Genomic DNA, 8850 nt, shown 5'->3' on the forward strand with positions numbered 1-8850 from the left:
GCTGAACCTCCTCACTGCCCACCCTCTTCTGGCCCCAGGGGTCTCTGGATGGTCAGCCCCACTTGTAGTCTCCAAGGCCCATCGCTGCTATAGGAACCTCCGGGAGAACAGGGATCCTGCACACTGATCAGACCGAGACCTGACACTGACGTTCTGTCTCTCGGTCCCCTGTCCTGGCTGGCAGAGGCTCACCTCATCGTCACTCCTGCCCCACTCCTTGCCTGTTGCAGACAGGGGAGCCAGTGAGTCTCCCAGAACAGAGGCTCAGCCTCCTGCGGTTTTCCCCACTGAAGCAGGTGTAAATCAGGAGGAAATGGATCTGTCTAGGTTTTGGGTCCCACCCAAATATAAACTCATCCAACTGTTGTTGATGAGCGCAAGCCTGGAGGGAGAGGCCATGATTTCTAATTACTGAACAATGAGCCTTTGATCAGACTTAATAAAGAGTCATTTCCAAGTTATGTAGTTGGACTCCCGGGGACTGGGAGTCAGAAGGCTTGTCTGATTTTTTTTTTTATTGTGTTAATGAGCAGATGGATGGAGCTGCCGGCTAACAGATAATTCACAGGGAATAGACCCATTTACCCTGTGTGTGACAGAGATGTGTCCCAAGATGGGACGATGCATTGTCACCCAGCTGGCGGTGGTAAGCCATGGCTTTGTATCCTCCTGCCTCTCTGCCACCATCACCCACCCCATGGGAGACTGGAGAAGGGCTCAGGCTCCATCTAGCACTAGCCATGTGGTCATGGGCAGGTCATTTTCCCCCTCAGGTCCTTGTCTACAAAATGAGGATGATAACAGAGTGACTTCTGGGGCTGGCAGGGTGACAAGGGACTCAATGGGTTCGTGTCAAGCTTCTGTGGGTGCCCAAGGCATAACCAGGTTCTGGTAAATGACTGCAATGATGATCACCTCTTTTACTTTCATCTGAAACAAGGAGATCAGTAAAAGTAGTTTATTTGGAGGAAGACTCCAGGAAGTGCCAGTAGAGAGTGGAAAACGAGATGCAGAAGAGATGGCAGCCCATGGTATATGTGATCAAACCTGCACCACCATAGGTGACTGAAGCCTAATCCCCCTAGGGAAACTCTGAAAGTCTATGTGAGACCCATCTCAGCACATCCTGCCCAAGGGCCAAGAATTTGCATACCATCCCCATCAGTCATTGGTTGAAGGGGGCTCCTGGCATTCTCTGGCTCTTCTAGTCTGGGGAGTGGGTGAACTCTAAAAACCATAATGATCTCTCAGGCAAAGAAATGCAAACACCGGTGGTTAAAAATCAAACTGATGTGCATTAATTTAATGGGGCAATGCTGGGGTACAGGTGGGGCACTGACTTGGTCTACACAGACCTACCATGGGGTAGGAGGCCACCAGCTCTAAACTCTGGGTGCGCAATGAAACTGTTTGCCACATCTCTTGGGAAAGTCATGAGTTGTTTTCCTCTGGATTTTTAATTTTGAAGAAACTCAGCCTAGTTTGCAAGAAAGCTTGCATTCCAGAACATTCTAGGGCTCTAGGACATTCCAGGGCATTCCAAGGGATAGCTCCAAGAAAAGGCTCAGGGAAGCCCGTTCAGGCAAGTCCTTGACAGGTATGGGCCAACATGGTTTGCTAGTCATCATCTTCAGCAGAATCCTGTCATCTCTTGACCGTCCTGCTTTCCCCATCCCCAGCTCTGGGCCTCAGCTCAGGGGAGAGAATTCTTAGAGGAGAAGGCAGGCTATGGCCAGCTGGGGTCTTCTTCCACTGCCAAAACTATGGCTCTGTCTGAATAGCCTTAGCAGCAGCAACAGCCTAGAAAATAGAATCCATGATATTTCTGATGAAACTCTAAGTTAAGGGCTTGGAACCCATTCAGTCTCAAGATACACATTTCTTCTTTCTAAGGAGCCCAAGGTGTAGCTTAGGAGAAAAGACACCAGCACATCAGGGTAGTCAGTATTGTACTGTCAGTGTAGGTAACAGGGAGAAGTCTCAGCAATGGAGGTAACAAGGTCAGCATCAGTCACAGGTCTGAGTAGGTGGAATGATGGAAGCTGCTGGGTATAACATCAATTGTCAGGTAAGAGTGGAATCAAGAAGTTTGCATGTGTGGGAAGGGGAGGAGAAGAAAATAAAGTCAATGAACCGGGCCCCAGAAATCAGGACCATCAGGCAGGGGCTGATACAACCAATGCACTTGATTTTCTTCACTGGAAAGATCCAGAAGATAGTTTCCTATTAGTGCTTTCATTTTTTAAAATGTAAAACAGTTACATAATGTTCCACATTTGTGGATGTACAAGAGAACTTCCTCAGTCTTATTCAAGGACACGGAGATCTCCTGGAGGAATATACCACAATTTATTTAACCAGTCTTTACTGATGGGTTCTCAGTTGTTTTCAAACTTTAGTTTTTATAATGTTTCAATGAATAGCCGTATCTCTACACCAATTCCTATGTGTGCAGGTACATCATAGAACAAATGTCCAGAAATCAAATCCGGCAACCTAGACTCTTTGGTTAATTTAACAGTTGGGTATTTGCTGACAGTTGGGTATCTACTCTTTCCACACCCTCCTTTTCTCCTGAGGAGGTGCCTGAATGTATAGGGAAGGGATTCATGTGGCTTCATGGCAGTGGAGTGGAGGGGTGTGCAGTGAAGCATTTAACCTTGCTCCAGAAAGATCTGGCCTTTGTCCCTGAAGCTGGAAGGTAATCTCTAAGCTCTTGGACTGTCTTGCCTGACAAGATGTCTTTGTTTACCTGGGGGCATTGGACCATGCTAGATAGTTCAACAGTGGGAGTCATGGTGGGGGCTTTTGGTCACATTTCATCAGTTTAAACTCTGAAAGTGCTGAAGACTGAGCCCAGCCAGGTGGGCAGCCAACCGGGTTGGCATAATTAAGCCCCACTAAAGACTTCAGACACCAAGACTTGGGTGAGTGTCCCTGGCTGGCAATACTCCATATGTATTGTCACACATCAATGCTAGAAAAGTAATGCTTTCCACAGCCCCATGGGGAGAGGGCAACTGGAAGATGGAACTTCCCTGGACTCTGCCTTATGTGCCTCTTGCACTGGCTGCTTTTAATTTGTATCCTTTTGCTGTAATAAACTATAAGCATAACAGCTTTAAGTGAGTTCTGCAAGTCCTTCCAGAAAATTATTGAACTTAAACGTGGTCTTGTGAGCCCCAAAATGAAAACCAGTGTCAGAAGTGAGAGTGGTCTTGTGGATGGTGCACCTCTAACTTTGCAAGGGGTCTTCTTAGCTCCTTCATTCACCAGACATGCTGCTGGCCTCAAATGCCACCTGAGCATGAGGCCTGGGGGTCCCCACTTCAGCCCTGTTCACTGTGACCTGGTTAGGGCCTGGGGGTCCCCACCTCCTGCCCCCAGATGCCTCATCCTCAGCCATGCTCTTGTAAGTGCTACAAGCCCTGTAATAGTCAGGCTTCCTAACTGTAAACTTCAGTGTCTACTCTGGTTAGTATAAGCAGAAAGGAGGTTTGTGAAATGACACTAGACTGTGCTCAAATGGTTGGGGGGATAGAGACACAGACTTGCCATTGAGCTTCCAAACTGGTCGTAGGCTCTAATCAGATACAGACCACACCGGGACACAAAAGCTTGCTTTTTCATTAGCCCCATTGATTTTTTTTTAAGTATTCTAACATATGCCAGGATCAACATGTATTTATAAGCTTCCTTTGCCATAGTCATTTAAGATTGTACACATATTCAATTATCTGCTCATGAAACACCTCCTAGGCTAGTGTTTCTCAAACGTCAATGTGTCTAAGAATCCCCTGAGTATCTTATTAAAATGCAGACTCTGATGCAGTAGGTCTGAACTGGGCTGAGAATCTGTGTTTCTAACCATCTCTCAGGTGATGCCAGTGCTGCTAGCTCTTGGACCACACTTGAGTAGGAAGGTAAGGTGAACTTTCTCACTGCAATGTAACCCTCTAGAACAGTGCCAGGCTCATGGTAGGTGCACAGTAGTTATCTGTCATATAAATGGCTTTGGTCACAGGTCAGACTTGGTCCCATTTCCCCGCTCCATCCAGCACTGGGGGAGTTGTTGGTGCCCAGCATCCCCAGTGGTCTGGAGCCCAGAAGGGAAAGCTGAAGATTTCTCAAAAGTAGAAATGTAGTAATTCAATCACCTTGTTTAGATTAAGTGGCCAGTTTTTGCAGCGTTGCTGGATCAGAGGCTCAGTGAAAAACCTCCTTGTAGAGAAAAGACACAAATCTCCCAACCAGAAGAATTCTAAGTAATGTATGTAAATATGGCTCCTCAAGGAAGGGACGTACAACTCCCTCTTCCTTAAGCGTGGGCTGTGCCTAATAACTTGTTTTCAAAGAGTATAGTAGGAAGAGGGGAAGTAAATTTATGGTGGAGAAACCTGACTACGTTAGACAGGTGGTCAAGGTTAACATCCTCAGTGATAAGTCATATTGATAGTAGGTGTCTTTGTGCTGCTCTTACAAACTTCCAGAGACTAGGGAACTTGCACAACAAACATTTGTTTCTCACAGTTCCGGAGGCTGGAAGTCTGAGACCAGGATGCCACCACAGCAGGGCTCTGGTGAGGGCTCTCTTCTGAGCTGCAGGTTGCTGACTTCCAGCTGTATCCTTGCACAGTGGAGAGAGGGAGAAGTAAGCAAGCTCTCCTATGTCCCATCTTATAAGGGCACTAATCCCATTCATGAGGGCTCCACTCTCATGTTCTAACTACCTTCCACAGGCCCCACCTCCCAATTCCATCATCCTGGGATTTAGATTTCAACATATGAATTTCAGGGGGTTACAAACACTCAGCCCCTACCCGTAGGTATGATATGGTGAGATGAGAATGACACTCTGTGGTCTTCCTCTAACCAATAACGGAAAACATCGAACCCTCCATAGAGTGACATTCTACAAAAGGATCTGGCCAATTCTCTTCAAAACTGTCAAGATCATCAAAAGCTAAGACAGTGTAAGGAACTGGCACACCAGAGGAGCCTGAGGAGACAGGAGGACTACATTTAATGTGGCATCCTGGATGGGATCCTCGAAAATAAAGAACATCAGGGAGAAAAATAACATCTGAATAAAGTATGCAGTTTGGTTCATAAGATTGTATCAATATTGATTCACTAGTTTAATTAATATTACAATTAATAATAATTCACTAGTTATAATTAATGTAATATTAACATGAGATATTAACAGTAGAGGATCTGGGACCAGGATAGATGAGGACTCTCTTTACAATCTTTACAAATCTAAAATATTTTTCAACTTTTTTGGTGAAGAAATCTAAAACTATCTTTTAGTTTTTTAAAATCTAAAACTATTAGATTTTTTTGGTAGGCCTAAAACAATTCTAAAATCAACAACTTACTTAAAATTTTTTTCCACCAAGTGGCAGAATATGCAGGATCAGAAGTCACCGATTATCAACTGAGGAAACTGTGGGCCTGAGAGCAAGGTCATCCCCTCAGATCTCCACCGCTAGGCAGTAATGGCGTCGATTACTCTGAACCTGGGAACCAACAGAGTCTACAAAAGGGGGCTTCAAACACCTTTCAGCACCAATCTCATATCACCATTGCAGGAAGAGGTTTTTGGTTTCCTACTTCACTCTTTCTATTCTCGGAACGAAATCCTCTTTGCTTGTCTGACACCTGTGTAGATGACTTCTTCAGTAGTTAGTGAGAGGCATCAGAGTGCTGAAACTGGAGGAATAAGATTCTTCCTCAGGGAAGCACATCCCCAACATAGACACCCCACACAACAAAATGTCACCAGTGCTGGTTCCCAGACTCTCCTGCTTGTGCTCCCAACGCTGCTTCCTGGCTCCTTCCAGACTTCTCTCTGCTCCTGGATGCAGGCTTTGGGAGGGTCCCTCAGGCTCAGGCCCGGACACCTCTCTTTCTCTGCCCTCTTCCTAGGGGAAGCCTCCAAGGCTTTGTAGAAAATCTCTGGTGGCAATATGTTTCCAGTCCAATCTTCTTTTCTGAGACACCAGGCTGTCCCCCTTGAGGGGACCTGGATTTGGGGAGGTTGCATCCAGCTGGTGTGCAGGGGAAAAGAGAAAGGCACCCAGAGGACTTTTCTGGAGTCTGGTGCATCAATTCACCCCTAGCCCATCCACCTGGGCCTGCTTCTCCCAGCCCGCAGGGGAACGCTGGTAGTAAAACATAGCAGAACAGACGGCTGCTTTATGGACCAGAAGAAAATGATTTCCCACCTGGGGCCACTAAAGAATCTTGGGCTCAATTCTCAACTTTCCCTTGGAGAAGGCTTTCCTCCTGTCTCAAGTGATCGCAAGGGGCCATTAGTATAGACAGAGCAGCAGACATCCCAGGACCAGGTGGACTGGTTTTAAAAGAATGCTCTCACCTACCACCATCTCACCTTGGGGAGGAGGGGTGGACCCAGAGCCATTACCTGCATCCCCCAGACCCAATCAAGCCCAGCTTCTTTCAGTCTCACCCCACCACCCCCCCTAGCTGGCTTCTAGGTTCTGTGATTTAATCAAGAGTAGTTTTCTAAGAACAGTCCCTGCACAGTATCATGTTAAGAGTCAACATACAAGCTGGGCTCGGTGGCTCAGCCTGTAATCCCGTGCCTTTGGGAGGCTGAGGTGAGTGGATTGCCTGAGCCCGCGGGTTCGAGACCTGCCTGGGCAGCGAGACCTCATCTCTACAATAAATCAAAAAATCAGCCAGGCGTGGTAGTGCGCCCGTAATTCCAGCTACTCAGAAGGCTGAGGCGGAAGGATCGCCGGAGCCCAGCAGGCAAGTCTGCGGTGGCTGGGAGCGGCCACTGCATTCCAGTCTGGGTGACAGAGTGAGACTCTGACTCAAAAAAAAAGAGTCAACATACAATGGCTGAAATGAAAAAAACACAGTCAAAATCAGCATGCTGGCAAGAGTGTGAAGTACCTGGAAGATCTACCCACTGCTGGTGGGAGTGTGTCTCAGTCAGTTTGAGCTGCTATAACAAATTCCCCTAGGCTGGTGACTTAAACAACAACATTTATTTCTCACAGTAATCTAGAGGCGGGAAGTCCAAGATAAAAGCCCCAGCAGATCCCTAGTCTAGTAAGGGCACTCTTCCTGATTGCAGATGACTGGCCTTCCATTGTGTCCTCACATGAAGAGCAAAGAGAGAGCGAGCAAGTTCTCTTGCATCTCTTCTTATAAGGACACTAATCCCATCATGAGAGCGCCACCCTCATGACCTAATCACCTCTCAAAGGCCCCATCTTCAAATGCCATCACACTGGGGATTAAGGTTTCAACATATAAATTTTGTCTATAGTCCCTGCTATCAAGAGGCTGAGGCAGGAAGATCACTTGGGCCCAGGAGTTCATGTGCAGCCTGGGCAACACAGCGAGACCCTGGCTCTAAATAAATAAATAAATAAATAGCATTGTATAATATTCCATAGGACAGGTATTTCTCAGAGTGTTCAACTATCCCCTATTGATAGACATTCAGGTGGTTTCTAGTTCTTGACCACTACAAACATATGAATTTGTGGGGGACACAAACATGTAGTCCATAGAATGAATGTTTAGAATTTGCATAGCAGAGTGCAAATTGGCACAACCATTGGGAGATTGGCAGTATCTTCTAAAGAACATGCACAAGCCCCATGACCCAGGAATTCTACTTTTCAGTCTGTACTCAACAGGAATGCTTTCATGTGATCAACAAAAGACACCTACCTCTATGTCCATAAAACACTTTTCGTAATAGCTCTGAGCTAGAAAGAACCCAAGCATCCATCAACAGTAGATGGATATGTTGTGGAATAGACACACAATAAGTATTAAACAGCCATGAGCATAAGTGAGCTGCAACTACACACAAAAACACTGAAGAAGTTCACAAACAGAATGCTGAGTGGAAGAAGTCTGGTGTTATTCCACTGATTCAAAATTGGAAAGTAAGCAAAATTAATTCATGGAGGCAGAAGGCAGGAGAGTGGCAAGGCTTGGGGGTGGGATATAGTAGCTAGAAAAGGACGGGAGGGGACGACTTCTTGATCCATGAGCTGGTTTCATTGGTGAGCTCACTTCAGAAACATCTCTCTATCTGTATGCTTTTCTGCATATGCTATTCTTCAAAAAAGTATCTATGAGAAGAGTGTTTCTGTATTTATTAAACTCCTTATAGTATAATTGATTACTTCGGCTCACAATAAACAAAATGCCATTTTCACATTTCTTCATCCAAATATTTCAAGATGTACACCTTGTATAATCTGTTATGTTATGTGATAGAAAAATAACAACAAAACGAAAACTGAAAGCGTCTGTGTGGCTCTTGACAGGACACTGGAAGACAAATAATGGTGTAGCCATTCAAAGGAATACTATTAGGCCATTAAAAAGAATGAGGCCCATCTATGTGTGCAGACACAGAAGAATGTCAAGATATTATTAGACAGAAATAGTAAAATGCAGAACATTAGGTACAGTGTTCTCTCCTTTTATTTAAAAGGATATAGACATGGACATACATGCTTCTATGTGTAGAGAAAATCACTAGAAAGTTACCTAAGACACTGAAACTAGAGGCTACCTCTGGGGAATGGAAATGAAGAGTTGGTAAAAGTTGGGAATTTTTTCTTTTCCTTCTTGCACCACTGTATAATTTGGATATTCTGTACTATTTGGATTTTTTGCACAAGAAAACACTACTTTTAAAAAATAAATTTTTAAGATGTATTAGCTTCCTGTTGCTGCTATAATAAATCATCACAAACTTAGTAACTTAAAATAACATTAACTAGGCCAGGCGTGGTGGCTCATACCTATAATCCCAGTGCTTTGGGAGGCTGAGGAGGGAAGATCACC

Source organism: Carlito syrichta, unplaced genomic scaffold (assembly GCF_000164805.1).
Source record: "Carlito syrichta isolate Samal-C Ts95f unplaced genomic scaffold, Tarsius_syrichta-2.0.1 Scaffold302386, whole genome shotgun sequence".
Taxonomy (NCBI): domain Eukaryota; kingdom Metazoa; phylum Chordata; class Mammalia; order Primates; family Tarsiidae; genus Carlito; species Carlito syrichta.